Source organism: Poecilia mexicana, unplaced genomic scaffold (genome assembly GCF_051168715.1).
Source record: "Poecilia mexicana isolate PSO_F unplaced genomic scaffold, ASM5116871v1 scaffold_20, whole genome shotgun sequence".
Lineage (NCBI taxonomy): Eukaryota > Metazoa > Chordata > Actinopteri > Cyprinodontiformes > Poeciliidae > Poecilia > Poecilia mexicana.
In genome coordinates this window covers 16,008,092-16,027,998 of record NW_028263389.1, presented here as the reverse complement: position 1 = coordinate 16,027,998, position 19,907 = coordinate 16,008,092, and the positions used below count along the sequence as shown (strand labels likewise).

The following is a 19,907-nucleotide window of genomic DNA, read 5'->3' as shown; positions in this document are numbered from 1 at the left end:
AGTGCTTTTGTTAACCAGATGAAACACCACAAACGGGTTAGGAATGAGTAACGGACAAATGGCTGCGCTCAAGCATGGGGGAGGACCTGTGATGCTCTGGGCTTGCTTCTCTTTGATGTACCAGAAAGGTGAAAAAAGGTTGGATTTTTCAACAGGATGAAACCAAAAGTTCAAGAGACACAAAGAAATCCACCTTCTTCCATGGCTGTAAAGAGGTAAAGAGATTAGAGCAAAATTACATTATTTAGAATTTGTTAATTTGTTGATAATTACATCTTTTTGTTGTTATTTTGTTCTTTTTTATGTTATTTTGTGTGAACTTTTATTCCTCGTGTTTTAGTGGTAAATTTGGATCAAATTGAAAAAACTCAGAGCCCACTGCACTGAACCCCAAAGAAAACCTCCTGGTTATTCCATCAAATATTGATTTATAATTTCTTCCCGAGTTAAAACATTAGTACTGTTATTTCTAAATTAATATGAACTTGTTTTCTTTGTATTATTTGAGATCTGAAAGCACTGCATCTTTTTGTTTATTTTGACAATTTCTCATTTTCTGCAAATAAATACAAAATGTTTGCTTGGAAATTCAGAGACACGTTGTCAAAAGTTTATAGAATAAAATAATATTAATTTTACTCAAACATATACCTATAAAGAGTAAAATAAGAGAACTGATAATTTTAAGTGGTCTCTTCATTTATTCCAGAGCTGTATGTAGTTTCGTTTTCATTTGACCTGTTTCATGTCTGTTTATTTTCATTCCCATTTAAAGATTTTTTTTTGTTTTGCTGCACATTGCATTTCTGCATCTTTGTGTAGGCTTTTCCCTTGTACATGTGTTATCTTGTGATGTACAAATGACTCACTTGGTTAGGTGGTGGAAGATTTTATTGCAAGACTTAAAACTTACATGTCACAAAAACCAAAGATTTGTATATATATTTTAGAAGGTATTCCAGTCCACCAACCTTTAGATACCATTAAAGGGATACCAGTCCTGATGATCCTCTCCCAGTTATGTGCTCTGGTTCTGTCCTGTTTGGTGGATGAGCCAAACCACTCAGTGATGGATGTGCACAGGAAAAAGGAGTCCAACAGCTCCTTCTGTAGGTTGTACTTCTTGTACCAGTCTCTGCTGGGATTTCCTCTGAATAGAGTCAATGTGTGAGGACCACAGAAATAAGATGGTTTCAAAGGAACCAGGAAAAATCCTCAGAGTTGTTCAGGATGAGAAAGCAGCGTGGATGTTCTCTGAACTCAGCCGTCATCTCCACCATCTTAACCTATCAGTAAACAGACAGTAAATATCAATAGTAAAAGAACTGACAAAATTATTGGTACGACATTGCGTGATGTAATATAAACATTTTTAAAGCGTGTTTGTATAGCACATTTTCAGCTACAAGCCAATTCAAATGGCTTTATCTAATTAAAAGGAAAATAAAGCAACAAGCAAAAACATTAAAGTAAAGGAAAACAATAATTGTTATTAACCAAAGGCAAGTATAAAGAAATGACATTTTAGCCTTAATTTAATGGACCTCAGTGTTTCAGCAGTTTTACAGTTTTATGGAAGTTTATTCCAGATTAAATGAAAATAAAAACTAAATGCTGCTTCTCCATGTTTGGCTCTAATTCAGGGATTGGTGAATAGACCAGAACCAGGAAACTTGAGAAAGCTTTTTAAAGTATTTTGGTCATTAGCCGCTCAGTGACTTATAAACCAACAAAAGTATTTTAAAGTCTCTGGTCTGAGATGTGCTCTGTTTTTGCTAGTTTTAGTGAGAATTCAAGCTCATTCTGGGTCAGTCTGATTGGCTTTTTAGGCGGATCTGTGACGACGAGGTTGCAGTAATCAATACGACTAAAGATAAACACATGGAGGAGTTTCTCTAGAGCTTACTGGGACATTAGTCCTTTAATCCTAGAACTGTCCTTCAGGTGATAGAAGGCCGACTTTGTGATTGTGTTTACATGTTTCTGGAGGCTCAGGTCAAAGTCCATCACTCAGATTTCGAACCTGATCAGTTGCTTGATCAGTCGGAGTGAAAGACATTCTCCAGGCCCCTTATTATCCACGGCATGGCAAATCTGAGCTCCTTCCATCTGGAAAAAGATTCAGACCACCTAAGCAAGGACCAACACATGGAAAAACAGTTCTATTACTGAGGCCATTATTCAGATAACTCTAAAATGTGATTGGGCTTTCTCGTTTTAGTTTGATTGATATTTTTGTTCATGCTTTAGGTTCATTTTTAAATTTTTCATCTGGCTACAAGGAAAATTTTCATACAGGGACAATATTAAAGTGATACTGATACAACTTGTTGGTACATTTTTTTAAGTGTTCACAGTTGTTTCCTTGTTCCTTTTTACAAATGATCATTATTGCTGTTGTTCTTAGTCATTTGGCACATTTTGGCTTACATAATGTTACACTTCAATGCTCAAGTTAATTATCAGATATTTTCCAGGTCTTTGTACCTATTAAAAGAACGTGCATAACTATATGATTGTTTTGCGTCACTCTGTTTATTTGTGGCTTTCAGTAAGTCTAAGACTTTCCTGTAAAACATTAAAGCAGCGGGTTTTTTTTATGGTCTTCAAAGTTTATCTTGGAAGTTAAAATACAAAGAAGTTAGTCATGGTTTTAAGGTTTTGCGCAAATTTTCATTTCTTCGCTGTTAAGTTTTCAAGAGTAAACTGTTGGAGAGGATTCCACGAATGACATTCGTGCAGGTCAGAGCTCAGCTGAGGTGGCCTTAAGCCCAAAAACCAGAGGCATGGAGCTATTCCTGTCCAAAGTTAGTAATGAAATGCATATTTGTGTGCACAGCAGAGATAGAGAAAGCCCTTCATGTTCCCTTCATCCAAGAGTCTCCTCCTCTGTGAGCCAACACAGCCAGCCATTCACTGTCTGTCACACTGGCGCACATGATCCTCACAACCACAGCCATCATAATCAGCCTATTAACAAACATGGTGGCAGATTATAGCGGGACTTCATCTCGTGGCTGTGACTGCGCACAAAGACAATAATTGATTTATTCAGTTTAAATAAAGAACGGTCCTTCATGAGGTCAACAGCGTTATTCCCCTGCAGGCATTACTGAGGACAGGATCTTTTACTACACGTTGATTCATAAAATTCTGCGTCGTAGCTGACCTTTTTTTTTTTTTTCCATCTGCATCTGATCTGTTGATAGTAAAAAGAGGAACTGTGCATTAATTTTGCGTGCTGTGATGTTTGCACTCTGTGAACCCAGCCTCCTCTGAGCCTGAGCTGTCATTTGTGGATGTGCATGATTCTATGCTGCTTTGCCACAACTATACTCAGCCCATACAACAAAAGCTAGATCAGACATAAACGCCACCAGGCTGAAAATTACAAGCTTCCAGTTGTGGTTTCTCCATGTGTGTGTGCGAGAGAAAAGACGTCACGAGGGACAGAGCAGCTGCCTTTCTGTGTCCTCATTGTCTCCACTGAGACTCCACAAATCCAGTGAACTGCCATTATCCAGTTAAATGGACATAATAAGGCTGCTGGAAGCATTATTAGATCAGGAAGTCCTGTGATGTCATGTTTAAGTGCAAGGAAAATCTCTGACCTAAATCTGAAATTGTTTCTCAACTTCTTTCTCTGAAAAGGTCACCTGACACCAAGAGTTCAAAAGGTTTTTTTTGGCAGGTTTCTTAAGCTGTCGTTGCTTTTTCCTACCTGAAAGAGATTTTCCCCAAAACACTTTTGAACAATGTTCATAACCAGTATATATTTTTAAATGTTTAATAAGAGAAACATCTAAAAATGTCTTTGTTAAAGTTAAATTCTCACTTTCAGTCAATCATTCTGCAACCAACCAACCGACCAACCGAGCATCTAACCTTTTGGTCAATAAACTAACCAGCCAACCAATCAATTTTCTGGTCAACCAGCCAGTCAATCAACCAATGTTCTGGTCAACAAACTAACCACCATTCTAGTCAGCAAGCCAGCCAACCAACCAACCAACCAACCAACCAACCAACCAACCAACCAACGAAGCAACTAACCAGTCAACCAACCAATGTCCTGGTCAACAAACTAACCACCATTCTAGTCAGCAAGCCACCCAACCAACCAACCAACCAACCAACCAACCAACCAACCAACCAGCCAACCACTCAATTTTCTGGTCAACCAACTAACTAACATTCTGGTCAGCAAGCCAACTAACCAACTAAGCAACAATCACTAACTAACTAACCAACTGGCCAATCTTCTGGTCAACCAACCGATCTTAAGTTAATTAGTAACCAATTAAGCTTAATTAGTAATTGATGGCATCCTGATTCCCAGAGTTATGAATACAACCTCCTAACAAGGCCTTTCTTTATGATGTGATAGAAAAGAGAACTGATGTAATAAGTAAAGCAGGTTGTTTTAGTTAATTTATAATCTAGAGCAAAGAAAAATGAAGAGGTGGAGCTGCACCAGTGATGTTTAATTAACATTTCCTCCAGCTCTTAGAGTTGAATCTTTGTCCATCTGTGGACCCCATTAGTTGGGAAGTCATAAACCGGGTCAATCGGATGTGATTTAGGGAACTTTGAGGTTTCAAACTAACCAAACAGATGTCACTGTGTTTTATTGCTCCCTTTGAATGCCAGATAGTATATTTGCACTGTTGTACCTTCATTTGTTAGTCATTTTTGAAAGAAATGTTTGCCAAATACATAAAAATCCACATACATGGATCCTTAAATTAAGACGCCTACCTTTTGGCTCTGCTCCTACCTCACCAAGACAGACCACATCTATCCACCTCTGGCTCCTTCCTATCTCTACTCATGCTTAAGACATCAGGAACATAAACTCCAACTTGAAATTGACTTGCTAGAGCAAATGGAGTGGTCTACTTTTTTCCAATTCAGAACTAAGACCTCATAAATCATTTGAGCACACTTTGAAATTCAGAGCTTTGAGACCCCAACAGACGCACAGAAGCTTCAGAAAATCCAAGTAAAGACGATCAAGAGGTACTGAAGTGTTGAAGTTGTAAATAACTATTGTCTAATAGGCATTTATCCTCCAGCTCCTAATGTAATAGATCCACTATTAGTCACACTGATAAATTAATAATCTGTTTAGCTGTATCCTTCTGAAACTAATCAACTGTGACAGGCTCCTTCCTGTCAAATGGGAGTTGTTCCTTTCCACTGTTTCCACATGCTTGCTAATGTTTCAGGGATTACAGCCATCCACTGTACATAACTTTTCAACAACTGAATTGGACTGCACTGTACTTTAAATAGGACAGAACTGCACTGTGTGTAACTGAATTTGAACCCATCTATACGATTCCATTCTGCTGGACCGAGAATTAGATCCGCTTGTCTTATAAAGCAGATCTAATTCTGATCAAAACCACTGTATGGTGAGATAATGAGCTCATAGTATAATAATGAATTTCCACTCTAGTGTTGCAGTGTTGAAGTTCAGATTACAGCATCAGAACCTGACATGCATGTTGAATGCCAGCTGAATTTGAATCCATCTATATTATTGTATTCTGCTGGACTGAATTAGATCTACTTGTCTTACAAAACAGTGTTTATGTCTCTTAATCAATACAAATATCTGCATCTCTCTTTCTGTCTCTAACTATCTGCTGCTTAGCATTTAAAGGTTGTTGCAAGCTCCACTATGCAAATATTGTGACTGTGGGGCAGTGAATGGAAATACAAGGTTTGTATTAACTGTAATGTGAGTGGACAGTTTGTAGTCAGGGTGATCTCACTGAAACTAAAACCGCCACCATCCCTGCTTAATGATTAAAACCACTGTATGGTGAGATAATGAGCTCATAGTATAGTAATGCATTTCCACTCTAGTGTTGCACTGTTTGGGTTGTTTACGCCTTTAAATACCAGAACCAGGGTTCAGATTGCAGCTTCTTGCATGTTGTCCAACTGGCCCAGTCTTGAACACATTGGTGGGCGTCTGCCAGGTAAATTTTGGCAAGGCAAACTTTTAAAAGCCTTGATCATTTACTGTTTCGATATAGTTGGTTTCATATCTGCAGTTGTGATGAGTGACTTCTGAAGTCAGGACGCAGAGATGCATATGAAATTTATTTAATCTTCTAAAGTCGGTACAAAACTTTGAACTTTTCTCCACTTGCACATTTTACAACCACAAACTTGAATATGTTTTATTTGGATTTTATGTGGAAGAAACCAGTGTGCAATTCTGAAGTGAAAGAAAAGCTTGTTAAAATTGCTAACAAATGAAAGGAGAGACTTTTGTGTATTTGTGTTCAGCCTCCCTGCATCAAAACATTGTAAAATCGTCTCCTGGTGTAATTACAGCTGAGCGTCTTTTGCGGGCTGAAGCCATTGTGTTTTCGCAAAGCAGCTCAAGATCAGATGGTTCGAGCATTGCGTAACATTCTCATTTCAATTTAGATCAAGGGTATTGTAACACATGAATGTGTTTTGATCAAAAACCATTGCATTGTTGCTTTTGTCTGCATGTTCAGGATTGCTCATGATGTTCCCACCACCGTGCTTCAAGGTGACGTGCAGTTCATGTAGGTGTGGTTGGGTTCGCCAAACAGTGTTCGGGCTGTGGGTGTATGTGGACATGGTCCTCCTACCTTCTCTCTCTCCTGGGTGTGACAGCTGGATTGGTTGCAGCTGGAGCTCATCAGGGAGCAATCAGGAGGAGTATTTAGAGGGGCGGTTTTCCTGAGGCAGACCACAGATGATTCACTTGCTTCAAGTAGTAATCGGGCCTGAAGTAAATACTTGTTTTTCACTTTTAGCTAATACTTACTTGCAGTCAATTTTTATGGATTCCTCCATAAGTCTTCCTGCCACTCATCAGGCCTTTCCTGGAAAGAAACAAAGGGGAACAATCATCTCTGTCTAGTGGACTTCTTAATTTTTTTGCTAATTTAATTTTTGTTTTCCCGTCAGTTGCTTTCGTTTTGCCACTCTCCCAAAAAGGCCAGACTTGTGGGAAGCATGAAGTTTTGTTGTCTGGTCAACAAATTCTGCAGCTTATCCAGAGTTGGGTTTATTATAATTGGACTCTAGATACAAATTAGGTGACTTCTGCAGGAAGGTAGTTTCACTGGATTTAAAAGAATATTAAACTAAACAGAGGTTGTCACCATATTGTAATATCTGCATTGACTCATAGTTGTTTAGCTGTAGCGCAGTTACAGTGAGTCTATCAAACTTGCAAGCTGATGCAAAAAGGAAACTGCTGTGTTATTTTAGGGCCACACAGCAAAGAATATGATCTACATTCTTTGAAGACTAGCACTGTTCCTAGAAGTGTCAGTGAGACAACAAACATAGCAAGGACTGAGGTAAAATTAAAAGGCTCAATGCATGAGGCATTTACACGAGATACGATAGCGTTCAAGCTGCAGAGTAGTGGTTTACCGCATCAAAATGAGACTGAGCAGCTTTACTTTCTTCTTAAAATCCTGTGAAGCAACTTCCTATGCTGTTGTGCAATTTAAATGTTAAACCATATGCCTTCTCTGAGACTTTCAGCAAGAGAAACAGGCTGTAATCGGTGCGTGTTTCGTCTTTCTGTTTTCACATTCCACAAGGTGTGAAGCCCATGTCAGGAAAATCAGCGCAGATGTTAGTTTGCTTAACCCGGCATTTACACACTCTCACCGTCTGACCCATTCCCAGAAAGAAAACCCCAGGAGGGCACCCATATGACAAACCCACGTTGGACCAGCGTCAAGCTGAAAACAGGCAAATTCAGGGAAAGAAAAAAAAAATCATGCACTCTTTGCAACCTGATCCCCCGTCGTTCGCCTTTCTCATGGCCCTGTCTGAATGCCAGCATCTGTGTAAACGCTAAGGTAATTCACTCCCCGCTGTGAGCGTGGAGGTAGTGTAAACCACTTTTCATTGCACACATCCTCTTAGATCAGCCCTGACTTCTTCCAATTGTGTCAAGACATACCATCGGCGTAGCACTGCATAGTTCAGATTAACACTTTTCAGAAGAGCAAGAATGTTTCCCCTAAAGTAGAGAAACAGAAACAGAAAATGAGCCCAAGTTAGCAGGCTGTTATAGTTTGATATTTCCCCTCTTTGACTGCTCTGCAGATAAGGGTCAGCCCCAGACACACTGTCTGAATCTAAATGACACCCTATAAAAGCGGCACTACTTTTCACAACAAAAAAGATATGCATACACACAGCGACAACTTCCCCTAACAATGACTCAGACTGAAGATGCTGAACAGAATAGATTAAGTAAAACTGAAAATTTCAATACCTAAATGATACGTTTTCCAAAGTCATCAACGGCCTCTTGGTTTTATTTCACTAGAATCAATAAATATCTGACTAGATTCTGTTACCGCTGCAGCTGCTGGGTGACAAAGGGAAATAACTTTATAACTACTGAACCATGAAAGTTTAACTCTTTCACGATAAAACAAGAACACAGGTGGGAGTTCTTACAAACACCTTGAACCATGAACAAATCAACTAATCTGCAAAAAGTGAATGTATCATACGTTGGAAAAACTACAGTCAGAAGAAAGTCTTTGAGGAAATTAAGTGACAGTTTGGTAGCTGCTAATGTTAAAAGAAGTCATAAGTCGACCTGCATGAATGACTGAAGGGTTAGCATTTGGATCCACAATATGGTGTTACACCCAAAGTATTATTTGGTCATCCTTTGTCTTAAAAACCAAAGTTCCTCAAAGAATGAGCTCCTTTCAAGACCAAAGTGGAAATTTCTGCATCTCTATTTGAGGTGTTATAAAAACTGGTCGAGTAGATTTTTCACACAGCTGCCCTTCTGGTGACAAGAAAATAGACTCGATGACCTCAAAAAGCAACTAATCACACCCAACAGATAAGAAACGTTGGGTTATTTCACTATTTTTAAGGCTTTGGAAGAGAACCAATGTCCACAAATAGAGTCACACGGAGCAGTGAACCTTTCCAGGAGTGGTAGGTCTACCAAAATCACTCCAGAGTGCAGCAGCTACTCATAGAGGAGGTAACAAAATAACCTAGATAACTATAGCACTGCAGACTTCACTTAACCCAGGTAAGTTTAGTTCTCACGATTCAACAATAAGAAGGAGACTCAGCAAAAATGATATAAACCGAGAAATTCAAGAGAAATTGGCCAAAACCAACGAGGACAAAAAACACAAAGGTCCACCAAGTTTAGGACTGACAACATGGTGGTGATGTCCTGCTAAATCCTGACCTGGACCATTTACCATTAGTAGCAGAACCATTAATCCTACTCTCTACCAGAAAACCCTGCTGGAAAATGTCCAGCCATCATTCTGTGACATTAATTCTGCCAGATAAAGTTCCAAAGCACACAAGCAAGCACTCTTCTGAATAGCTCAAACGAAAAAAAATGGCAAAACCAAAAACACATCAATGATGTCCTGGTCAAAGAGAACAAATCAAAGTTTCTTCACAGTGATGTAAAATACTCATTGGTAGTTATTCCAACTAGTTTGAAATAACTGAGACCACAGCAGAGATGTATGGTCATAAAGCATGGCACTATGTTTGGTGCAACACACCATACCAAGCGTAAAGCTGTGTGGTGGAGGTGTGAAAACTCTGGTTTATTTTTAATCCACAGGACCACAGCTTCACCAAACTTGGACAAGTACTGATGGGCCTACGTTTCACAACGCTGACTAAGACTTCAGGATAGAGACAGAAAATCTGTGAAAGAAATTGAGCTCCTCTGACTTCTCGTAGTGCTAAGCAGAAAAATACAATCAGAGGATGGAGGAGAGTCTTAGCTCTGCCAATCATGCTTGTGTACAAGCTGCTCATTCCTCTTCCCTTCATCGCTCCTATGTTACAGCTTCTTCCTGATAGCAGAGCTTGTCCTGAATGTTCATGCTAGTTAGCATAGCCACTGATGACGGCGGATAAACATTTTCTGGGATGGTTAATTGTTTCTGTGCCATTAGCAAATATAGCTGCACATACATGAGGCTGATTGACAGCACTAAGACACTCCTCCTGGCTGATTGGTTGTTTCTGACCATTTCTTCAGATGGTAACAGTAACTCAGGAAGGAGGTTTAACATCACAACATGGTGACACGCTTTAACTATGTCGTAAAAAAATATTCTTTAATTAAAAATTACCTGCTGCAGCCTTAACGTCTGTACACTGACCGAAGTTAAATTCCTTGTTTATGCCCACAATCTTGGCTGATAAAGCTGATTGTTATTCTGATCCTGTGAACTCTGAGGAAGCTTTCTGAAATCTTACCGAGTCTTTGCCATGAAGAACTTCAGCAGCACCTTGACCCCTTTTGCCTCGACAGCAAAAGGGTTCAAGACAAGCAACAATATATTTTAGTGACTATAAATGATCCAGGAGGATATTTGGAGGTAGAGGCTGATACCTGAAAGCCACTTAAGACAGAACGCAGCGACCCACATTAAAAACGACTGGGATTGTGCTTACAGATGAAATCCAATCCTAATTCCTTCATAGTTTAAAGGCTCAGTAGAAGAGGGTGTACCAGTCTATATTTCAGCTTCCTTGAATGAGCAGGGAGGAGTAACTGAGCCTTTTAATATAACCCCATCAGAGTTCATCCAGAATGGCAGCTCAGGAGACAGAGGCTTGGTGTGTATCTGCAGGGTGTTTACTCTAACCATTAGGCTCACTTTCAGGCGTATAATAACACTTTCTTTGATTAAATGTCTGCTAATTTTACAGCCTTTCCGCCTATACGTAGTGGTAATTTGAAATAAAAACACCCTGTGATGGAGAATGATGGAGCATGATTCCTGGAAAGCGCTTTCCCAAGATGTGAGGAGGGGAAAAAAAAAATCAGGAAGTAGCTGCCTGGGAGACTGTTGGGCTTTCTCAGCGCAGTCTTGCACAAGCGTCCTGGGAACGCAGAGGTAACGGCTCACCTGCAACAAGTCGGGACTCCTTTTAATCTGCAGTTTCTTTGCTTCGGGGAGTTATGACAGCTCACATGTGAGTGAAAAAAAAACAAAAAAAAAACGAAGATGGATGAGATACAATGTACTGAACTGTAGTAGCTCGTGATGAGATAAGATTTCGTCACAGACAAAAATAAAGGACACACGTGCACATGTTCGCACATGTGTGCACATGGGTGTCGTGAAGCAGATCCTTTACATAAAGGGATTAAATGACAGACAGCCTGAGCAGTTATTTTAATTGAAGATTTGCTGATGGAGACACTTTAGAGGCTTACTGGACTTTTCTATTTTTACCCCCAGCACACCCTCACAGACCTTTGGTAGTAAAAGTTCTCAGAGCAAAGATGCAATAATGTCATTATAACCAATAAAATATAATTACTTTGGAGCCACCTAGAAAGCTTCAGTGGTGAGATTTCAATTAGCTGCATCTGATCCTGTATTTCTGCACACAAAACCTCAACATTGACATTGTAAGAGAAGGGTTAGTTGAATGCATGAGCACCATTTTAGGGGAGTGCAACAGGAACTGCAAAGTGCAAGCATCGCTCAGTGCATTTTGCAATCTCAGAATGTGTCGCTGCCTTCAGTTGCGGGTTGACAGAACAAATTTGTGAATGAAGTTCCTGCCATGTATGGTTGTTAGGACAAGAGGAACAAGGAAACTGAGTGTTTCCTCTCTTTGGTTTCAGCTGTTGAAATTTCTTGTCAATGAGCTTTGCAATGGCTGAAAGCTAAGTTTACTACACTGTCTGCATTTATAGATATCCTGCTTCAGCAACAAGCTGACATCAAGGATGTCAAAAATATACAAGCTTCTGCAGTGCAGCAGCAGCACATATCAGGCAGTAACCATAGTTTCATGTAAACTGTCCAAAGCTCTAATAGTTCCTGTTTCTATGTGACTCACACTCGTTGTTTCTTGGCTTCAGAAACCTCTCTGAATAACAGTCTACACTCTAATAACATGAAAGTCTCCGCTTACTTTTATCACAACTGTCATCCACCACTGTGTTCTAAAGTTAAGAGGAATGGTAGCAGCAGCAGCCTCAGGCAGTGACTCAGTTTCAGGTCCACTGCAGACTCACCGCTTTATATCCCCAGCATTTAATATATGCAACCAGTTGAGTCAGAAAGCAACTTTCCCTCTTGGTGTACAGTAAAATCACGAGCTCTGACAGATTAAAACCACGCAGGATGTTTCAGAAGCCATCTCACTATAGCTATTATTTTACTTACCTAAAAAATAGCTAAGTAAAATTATATATATATAAATAATTTTTTTTTCAAGGTATTAAACCTGGCAAAGTGCAAATACAACTTTGACAAAGTTGAGTCATCCATACACAGAAGGACATTTTTGGCATTTAAAACAAGACGAGAAGGAAAACTACAGAGGCAAACCTCCCTCCCTCCCTCCCTCCCTCCCTCCCTCCCTCCCTCCCTCACTCACTCACTCACTCACTCACTCACTCACTCACTCACTCACTCACTCACTCACTCACTCACTCACTCACTCACTCACTCACTCACTCACTCACTCACTCACTCACTCACTCACTCACTCACTCCATCCATCCATCCATCCATCCATCCATCCATCCATCCATCCATCCATCCATCCATCCATCCATCCATCCAATTTTTGCTGTAAAGCAACATTGCTAACAACATACTCATGTTGGAAAAATTTTGAATAATAATAATAATAATAATAATCTGCATAAATAGTCTAATTAATAAATTTTTTTACTAAATTATTATATATTTAATAAAATCAAACCTTTACTTACAAGTAAAAAAAGATTATATTTACAAATCAATAAACCAGAAATATTCTAATCCCTTAACATAAAATTGTTATTATAGTAAAAAATTCTAAATAAAAAGCGTAATAAAAATTAATTAATTTTATCTAATATAAACAAACATAGAAGTAAATAAAATCCAAATAATAAATAAATTAAGGAGTCAATAAGTTATTAAATGTTATTAAATTACATAAACCCTCAGGTGGAATGAATAATAAAAACACATTGATTATTGCATACAATGTAATAGTTTTTGCTATTTTACAACAAAACAAGCTCCTCTTCCGTTTTTGGCACAAACATCAGCTCACTGACATCATCACCATATCGGCAGCATTCAAGAGTCAATAAACCAAAACTCTGCTCCGGGGAACACCTTCTATGTTTTTCACATTTCAGTGGTCAGACTTGTTTCTTCTTCACATTTGCAGAAGAGAATGAGGTTAAACTCATGGTTCGCCGTCAATTCACCCGTGATGCCTGAGTGACGCAGGTTTCATCGTCTGCAGCAGTCCGCGGTGATGAGCCTCCGCGGCTGACTGCGTGCAGTCCAGAGTTGTGTGACCACACAGACTGCAGCCTGAATGAGGACAGCACTAACAACAGGTTGCTGCTATCCACATTTAGACAGTTTATAGCTTAGGGAGCACGAAGTGCATCAAGTATTGGTCAGAAACCACTAAAACATCTGCCTTTTTCTCCTTTGAATTGACACATTATTGCACACTTTAGGACGAAGTGTTAACTTTAAATCCACGGCGTGACTGACCGCTGAATAGCAACTCCAAATGTCTGGCTACAGAAAGCATATCCATCAATTATAAGACTATAAAACTTAAATCTTCAAACCTAAAGCCCAGCTGTCTGATGTGTCCTTATTAAACCTGCTGCTGGAAATACTCAGGCTTTAATGCTGCCTTTTTATGGAGAACAAACACCACAAAAATGCAGGAACGCAGCAGACAGGTCAGGGAGAAAGTCACAGAGAAGTTTATTGCAGGGTTAGGTTAGGAAAACAACATGCCAAGCTTTTAACATTTGTGGAGCACTGCTCTATCCATCACCTGAAAATGTATTGTAAAAAACACATTCCTCGTGTGAAAAATACATCAGATAAATTTCTGATGCAGGTCGGGGTTGATGGGAAAACAAAATCCCAATTAAAGCAGCAGTATGTAACTTTTACAAAAATGTGGTTTTTTTTTACATATTTGTTAAAACTGTGACTGTGTCCTGACAGCATAATCTGAAACAAATAGTCTGTGAAAAAAACATCCAGCTCCTCTACTTCCTCCCTGTAGTCCTACTGCCATCAGCAAAAATACACTGCCAATCATGCTTATGTAAATGCTGCAGCTTTAGGAGGTTCAAACACATTGTTTGTGGATTTAATGAGCCAAAATATGAAAAGGTTATTTTGCAATGCTCTATGCATAGTAGAATGCTGTAAGGAATACATTCCTGCAAATCCTGCTAGCTAATAAAAATAGCCACTAGCTGCTGTTCAGTATATAAAATCCTGCAAAGTGTTTCCCAAAAGAACTGCAGAAGAAAATTGGCAGATAAAACAATATATTAGGCACCGGACCCAGTTGAGAAGCAACATTCTTAGTGACAGAGAGTAAATCCTTTAGGCTCTGTCAGCATGTCAAAACAGACACAAATCCCAATATGGGTAAGTTGTTTCATGCTATAAACTGTTTAAGATAAACAATGCTGCAGATGTACTTAAATGTAACATACTTTTTGCATCTTCTGTGCATTACACAGAAGGTGCATCGATGCATTTCCAGCTGCATCAATAACAATTGATTAAAACTGTGAAATGCATGTTTGAATAGCAAGTGGAGAAAAAGCAGATTACATCATCCAGAATTTTTTTTCTCTCTGTGTGTGTTCATGAGAAACAGCTTAATAAAAGCAGAAAAAACTAAAAAAATAAAATAAAATAAAATCAACAACAAAAAAAAAGAAGCAGGTGAGAAGTCTCACCTGATCTGAGCCCTGCAGGCAGCGGCTCTGACACGTGATGTGCAAACGAGGTTGAACGCCTCTCACCTCTTGGTGTTAAATGCAAACAATGCCACTGGTGGAGCCCAGCCAGCATGTGTGTGCATGCGTGCCCATGTGTGTGTGTGTGTGTGTGTGTGTGCGCGCGCGTGGGAGTGTGTATGCGTGTGTGTGTGTGGCGGGGTGGGGGTTTAAAAGTGAGCCGATAGCTGAATGGGAGAAAGCAGACCGCTGGCGCTGGTGAACAAACAGAGCAGTCACATCAAAAGGCCGAGGGCGTGAACACTAACGATGAAGTCAGACATTTCCCTGAAGTAAAACACCCTGAATGATGACAATAAAGAAAGTTATTATCATTTAGATGCATTCCTTTGAACTGATGCAGGCAGGAAATAGATGAGGGTGGAAAGTCTAGATAGCCAAGGTTACAGGGTAATGTAATAGAGTAAGTAGTTATTTACTTGAAAAAATTTACTTTGTGAAAAGCGTCACAAATTGAGGATTAAATCAAATCCATTGGCAAATGCCGTTGTCCTTTACTTCACCCCAAGAGTAACAACGAAAGCTAGAAAAATCCTTGGGGAACATAGCTAGCATTAAACTTTTCACAAGTTGTTTTATCAGGCTGTAAAACAATGCAGTCAATTATCCATGTTTTGTCACCTCAAATGTCAATGTTTCTTTATTGCTGTTTTACGAGATATGATCCACTTTGTGTAAGCCTAAGAGTGAAATGGAAATAAAAAGGATACAGGGTTTCACAAACATCACAAAAAAAAACCCAGAAAGTGGTATACATATGCATTCCGCCCCCTCAACTCAGTCAGTCCTAAATAAAATACAGTACTAAGAATGGGGCAATCTGCTTAGAGGGCAATTATTAGTCATGCGTTCCACAAATCTGAATTTTATGAAACAGTGACAGTAACAAAGCTATTGTTGAAAGAAAACAAGTCCTGTATGACATTTCTCATGAAGGACACAAAGCAAACCTATGGAAGAAAACGTCTTGGACAACTCACCGCTCTGAACACAATCACAGATGGTGGTGGCAGCATCATGATGTGAGGATGCTTTTCTTCAGCAGGGATAGGCCAGTTCTGGAAGAAAAAAATGTTAGAATTTGCAAAAGATTTGAGACAACAGGACAACAACAATAAGAATGGCCCAGTCAAAGTTCAGTCGAATCGAGAATTTATGACTAGATGTGAACATTTCTTTCTTCAACCAATATGATTGACTTCAGCTATGTTGCATAGAAGAATAGGTGAATATTTCTAATTAGATGTAAACAAGTTTACTTAGGTCATCACCAAGATATTTACATATGTCACAACTTTCCACAAACTTTTTAAGATTTACTAAGACATCTCCTTATGGGTGGGAAAAAGGTCAGGACTGAAATACATATGAACATTTCTTAAAAGCCATGTCAGTAAATACAACAGCATGTTATCTGATGTGGTGTCACAGTGGTGGGAAACTCAGCCAACCTTTAGCAGTCGTCTTTGAGCTCTGCTTACTGGGTGGACATCCCCAGTTCATTCATTACCTGCAGTCCTGCAGAAGCTTTGCGTGGGCTGTGACGCCTGACAGCACATTCCTGTACACCAGTGAAAAAAGAAAAAGGAGTGGGAGTTGACAGAGGTTTATTTTAATGAGCTTTGTGTTTGTTTAACCTCTTTCCTGTACCTCCAGATCCCAACATGAAAGCGAGCAGAAGTCAGAATCAAAAAGCCTGAACTGGCACAGTGTGTGTTCGCTTGAGTCTTCTCAGAACAGGCAAAAATGCCCTGGATGAGTGTTTTCCAAAAAAGCTCAAGCATGCAGAGGAGGGACCAAGGTACAAGAGAAAGGGTGATAAAAAGTGACATGGAGCAATATCCAGTCTAATGAGCTTTGCTTTGCTCAGCTGACCACATCTAAGAGTTTTTGGAGGCTGGCCAAAGAAAAGGTTTTTAAAGTCTGTTAGATGGCTTACACCTGGTGTGCTGCCAGACCTGAAGAATACCAGACACTCAGGTGACCACAAACCAACTAAAAAACAACTCCCATCCCTTTGACATAAACTGTGATCAAGAGAAAGTCACTTTAGCATAAGAACTCCATGCTAATAATTCACACAAAACAAGCTTGGCAAATTTAAAAAAAAAAATTTAAAATCGGCTTTTAAGAACTAGTAAATGTAAATGAGTTTACTTAATAATCTAAGCTAGGTCATTTTCTTGTTCAGTAATAAATGTTTATAATGAACACTTCTTTTCGTCAGCTGTGTTCACTTTATTGCTAACGGTTAGGTTGAACTTCTTCGTTTTTAGAACAGTGCTGCCTACACAAAAAAACTCGCTCTTATTGCCCCCAGTGGACAACAGCAGTACAACATGCATATACATAATAAACAGAAAGTGACAGGATACAGAACTTGCAGCTGTGCGTTTCAAAGTAAATTAGAAAACACGAACACATAACACAAAATAACTCAAAGACGAGTTAAGATGAGGACATATTCTAACAGGTCAGCTTTCATTAACTTATCTAAGCTAATGTATCTTAGATAAGCTAAGTTAGCTTAGCATTAATATTCTTAATGATGCATCCAGCAATATAATATTTCATTTCAAATTGTTTCCCACTTTTTGATTTAAAAATACGTAATAAGATCTTAAAACATTACTAGCAGTATATGATTATTAAATTCATCCGGGCTAGTTACATGTTTTTGTTTGATTAGATAAGTTAGCTTATATTAGCTATTGTGACCTAGCTTTAATTTGTGCACCATTTAGCATAAAATGTAAATCAAGAACAACTTCTAAAAAGTTTGTGTTTTGAAGGTCAATTTTCAGCCTGTTTATCTGTAACTTTGCAGAACTTCGGTGTTCTTCAGTTTTGTTTCTTATTAGTATTATTCAGGGGGATTTTTTTTTGCTGAACATTTTATCATGTTTGAGCTAAAACCAAAACAAGACAGGGTTTTCCCCAGTTTCAGTGGAATACTATTCATATCATTATGGTGTTAAATTTCAGACCTATATGAATTACAGAAATTAAGTTAAAACTTCAATGACTCATGCTTAATTTACTTGAAAATGAAAATACCTTTAGTATATTTTAAGTTTAATAACAATTATTGACAACAGATTTTAGCCATTGATTGTAATCCCTTGTACACTTGTTGATGTTAAAGGGGACAGTAGTGGATAATTTAACAATAAAGTTTTGATTTTAATTGTCTTAACTTGCAGTTTTAAGGCAGTAAATCAGTTTCAGGAGCCGGATTCTTCTGTAGGTTTACAAGGAAGAGCACAATTTATTGACACAAATGATTTCTGAGATGAGTAATTTTTTCTCTGCATGATGCGATTTGTAGTTTTGTCTCACCACAATGACACCTGAACTCCCCAGGCACACCAACAAATCCCAGAATGACACCAGTGATACCAGCTAAAAAACCAAAAAAGAAGAATTACATTTAAAACATTAAATAAGGATGTGCTTTGGAAATTTAAAGATTTTACAACTTTCAAGGACCTTTCAGAAACTGAAAAACAATCACAACTAGCCAGTGTTCAGATGTTTGCTTTTAAGGTGGCTACTTTTTGTCTGAGCTGGTTAACTTTTAAATTTCAGCTTTTTTTTCTTTTCTCATTTCTGTTATACAAACAAAATATATAATAGAGAAACTGTAAGGCAATAATTTCTCCTAAAGAAGTTGTGAGTCAATTCAGCATGCATTCTTCTAATTATTACTAATTATTACTAGTGGGAAATAGTTCTTTAATTCACTGAATTGTCCCAACAGTACATATTTTTATGCTGGTGTCTATTGACCTAAGAAAACCTCAATTTCAATAAACTATTTGACCATACTTGTTACTATATAGAAAGTGACATAAAAAACAACCCCATTTATACTTTTCTAACTTCCAGTATAAGCTAGCTGTGCTATAGCACTGAAGTTAGCTTGTGTGGGAAAAAAAATCAATAAGTGGAACTCTGGATCCAGTCGTGTTATTTATTTCTTGCCCTCCTCTTTAACAGCTTTAATTAGTTCACTGAGCATCTCTGCTTGTTAATTTTTTTTTTTTCGGCAGCTTATGTAAAGTTGAAATTAGGTTGCCATGTCCACCACTTACCACAAGGGGGAGCTGCTGCCCAGGCAGCCCTCATACCTCCACCTGTAAACAGACCGCTTCAGGCGCACAATCGACTGAAGTCAACGTGACAATTAAATTTTAAGATTGAAACTGAGAGTGAAAGATTTTGTATCGTTATTTATTCGATGTCGTGCAAAAGAACGGTGCATGCATAACTATTTCAGCTTTGCGGTTCTCAAACTTACGGGTTTTCATTCTTTTGCCTTCAGTTTCATTTTAAACATTCTCAGAAATGTTTGGGTAAATGTGTAGATTACATAACTGGGGTGTTTTCAGGATTCAAGACATGAAAAATAACCCACTTTTGGTTTGTGGTGCACTAAACCCAGAAACTGGTGTGTAAGACATAAACCAATACGGCAGTCGATTCTGTCAACAACAGTCGTAACATGCAACCTCTATCGGGGATAGAATGTAATTCTATCGGGGTCTAGCAGCTTTACTGCATGTTTTTCTCAACATTTTTTACGGTGTACATGCTCTGTTTCACTCATTTTTCCCCTAAAGTCATCACCTTTCACATTTATTTTGAAGTATCTCATCAGACAATTAGTTGATGGGAATTGATGCCACTGACTCAGCTGTTAATCACATGTAAAAACAACAACACTGAAATTCTGCAGTAAGGTGTCTTGTGGGTGTGAAATGATCTGTTAAAAAGTACAAGTGGCTCATAAGTAGAGTGAAAGGTTTTTCCCTGTCGCAGTAAGCAGCACTCACTGGTCTTGAGGTGGCTTCAAAGGCTGGATACCACACATAAAAAAAGCAGTAAGGATACTGCCATACTGACAATTTTATTCATAAAAGTGTGCACCTTTTTTCAACTTTTAACAGTAACAAGTGCCTAAAATGAGCTACAAAAATGCTGAAAATAGGCAATTTAAAAAAAAAAAAGTACATAGGTTTAGGATTGGCTGCAAAGCAAATCCCTCCCCTTTTTCACTTGCGTCCAT

The 19,907-nt window shown here is 38.6% G+C and overlaps 1 long non-coding RNA gene across 2 annotated transcripts; it reads right to left on the bottom strand.

Moving 5' to 3' along the window:
* Positions 1 to 873: 873 nt before the first annotated feature.
* LOC148153423 (uncharacterized) lies at positions 874 to 18,172 on the bottom strand. 2 transcript variants are annotated; one of them, XR_015761580.1, is made up of 6 exons: positions 16,490 to 18,172; positions 16,291 to 16,400; positions 15,820 to 15,897; positions 6,818 to 6,875; positions 6,639 to 6,729; positions 874 to 1,286 (listed from the first exon to the last, which is right to left on the bottom strand). It is a non-coding gene; the product is annotated as an uncharacterized LOC148153423 (long non-coding RNA). The 2 variants fall into 2 exon arrangements; XR_015761579.1 differs by having other exon boundaries at positions 16,291 to 18,172.
* Between the last annotated feature and the right edge of the window lie 1,735 nt (positions 18,173 to 19,907).